At 57.7% G+C, this 2,508-nt stretch overlaps 1 protein-coding gene across 1 annotated transcript in view; it reads left to right on the top strand.

Moving 5' to 3' along the window:
- The window catches only part of LOC108754376, a 10,282-nt gene that overhangs the window by 2,634 nt on the left and 5,140 nt on the right, over positions 1 to 2,508 (top strand). The window lies entirely within an intron of this gene.

Genomic DNA, 2,508 nt, shown 5'->3' on the forward strand with positions numbered 1-2,508 from the left:
TCCCAATCTGGAGGGGGTCTAGAGGAGACGCAGTCTCATCCTCTTTCGCGTTGCTCCGCGTCTTCCGCTGAGAAAGAGGAAACTCTGCCTCCCCCGAGCCAGGCAGAATCGGTCGATCGATCGACCGTCCCACCGCCCCGCGGTTCCGGGAGTGACTCCCGCGTAGCTCCTTCTTTCCGCAACTCGTCCCTCTCGCGAGAGAGTCCTGTGATCTCCTTCCTGAGATCACGGAGCTCTCTCGCCATCGTCACTGTGTCCGAAACATCGCGGGGATCGTCCACCCCCATCGCGAGTTCCGCGATGGTAGCTCTGTGAGTCCTTTCCTGAGGCTGTTCTCAATGTCGCCTTTTATATTTTTGGATCGCTCGAGTCCCTTAACCAGGAGCTCGAGCGAGTCCACCGCCACGGCTGCTACCGACACCACAGATTGGTGACTATAGTCCACTGTTAGGACCTCAGTCTCTTTAATGCGACGAGCGTTTCTTTTGGACCCGAGAGGCCTCGAAAAGTCAATTATGAACACGTCCCTCCGGAGCCTTTCGGCCGCCCTCATCTTCTCTCTCTCTGTTCCCTCTTTTCGCTGGTGAATTGATTAACGTGTTCTGGATTCAATACCGGCTTGCCCGGTCGCCTCCGCGTCCCGGGGTCGGGGAAGAGCGCACTCTTTGCGCCCCCCCACCCCCACGCACTCGAGGTCTCGTCCCCGGAAGGAAGCGTCTCACATTCCTACGAATCGGATCGCGCGATGCCTCCTTCACGGGTGGCCGGTCCGAGTCCCTATCGGAACTATCAAGGGAACGTTTCTCCGGCGCAAGAGGCAGTGACGTCGATGCCAAGCTCGACGTCGAGCCTCTCTCGCTCCCTCCATCATCGGCCTGTCTCTTCCAAAATTTAGATGATAGGGGCCCAGGCCTCCGGCCACCGAGCAAAAGTTAGTTCCCGCGACGTATCAGGCACTGGCGATGTTTTGCCAGATGATGTCGGCGATCCGACACCTCCCTTCAGTCTTAATACTTCCGCGTATGTCTCGGTACGGTGTAACACGATGGATCGCATACCCTCCGGCTTATTCGACAGAGGAGATCACGAGTCCGCCCCATGCAGTCCACGTAGCCACGCCCGGCACCTCGCGGAAGCCGCGTTCCTCTCAACAGGATAGCTGGGCGAATTTCTCCACACCCTCGCCATTCTTCCCCCGACGATCACTGAGTAAAAGCAGCGACCCCATTCACACTGTTTGTTGTATTGTTTAATTGTTTCATTACTAATTTTTCCCCCGGTACTCGCAATGGCTCCGCCAGCCGGGTGTACCCTCCCCGCTCAGAGACATGACCTGGATGAGGTCTCGAGTTCTTCTGAGGGACTGGCATATGGCATTGGCTCCCGGAATGGCCCATCGGGTGCAGGGCCTCTAAGCTCCTTACTCACCGGACGAGGCAGGGTGCAAGCGCCAAGCTCCCAGCTTTCGGGAGTCCCTCGCCTCCGACCTCAAAGGCACCGTTGCGAGTGGCGCCACACATTGAGGGAAAGGGGTCTCACGGACAGTTCAGATCACGGAGACGGCGCCCCCTCCGGACCCTAGCCGTCGTGGCGACCAGCACTCCCACCCGCGGAGAGATCACTCCCCGCGAATGGGCCAAGACACCGCCTAGCGCCCTCACTTTAAGAGGGACGCCGTCGCTGGACTACCCATAACCACCGCCGCACCCGACCTCCGAATATGTCGGAGTGGCTTGGACGCGGCCCAGGCCACAAACCCCGCCTCAGAGTATTTCTGAGCGGCTCCGTGACCCGTCTACTCGGGACGGGGGCGGGGGTCTCAGCGTGGAGTATCTCCACGCGGCTCTCCTTCACCCCACATTCCAAGAACGCCGTCCAGCCGAGCCGGGCGGGGCTCGGCACTTTTCCCCGGGGCGGCGAACCGCCCCACCTCTGAGCGTGCACCGCACCGCGGCGACACGCCCATCTTCCCCCCGAGTCACGGGCTAGGAGCAATACTCCCCCTGACGATGCCGTGCCACCGGGCGAATGAAGTCAGGGCCGCCAACCCCTACCGGTACATTGGAGACCATTCCAATAGGAATGGGACCCCCAGGAGTCCCTCTCCGAAGAGAGAGAGACCTCCTTGGGGTGCCGGATCTGATGTACGGACTCCTCCTATTTAACGGAGGAGTCCGTACAGGATGCTCTTAGACTCTCTGAGCCGCAAAGCGACCCAGGGGGAGCTCCCTCACCACGATAAGGTAGCAACCCACGAGGGAGCGCACTCAATACCTAATCCATTGACTTGTTTACATCAAGCCTCCGTATTGAATAACATATGTAAAGGGTGTCCCAAAATTAACGCAAGATTTGAATTTGCCGCCATTTGTGCAGTAAAGTGTTGGCAACCCAAAAAAAAAACAATTTAACAGCTGACAGTTTAGGGTTAGTGAAAATGGAGCGTTACACGATAGAACAACGTGTGTTCATTATTGAACAATATTTCAAAAATAATAAAAGTTTGGC

This window comes from Trachymyrmex septentrionalis, unplaced genomic scaffold, assembly GCF_001594115.1.
Source record: "Trachymyrmex septentrionalis isolate Tsep2-gDNA-1 unplaced genomic scaffold, Tsep1.0 scaffold797, whole genome shotgun sequence".
In the NCBI taxonomy this organism is placed as follows: domain Eukaryota; kingdom Metazoa; phylum Arthropoda; class Insecta; order Hymenoptera; family Formicidae; genus Trachymyrmex; species Trachymyrmex septentrionalis.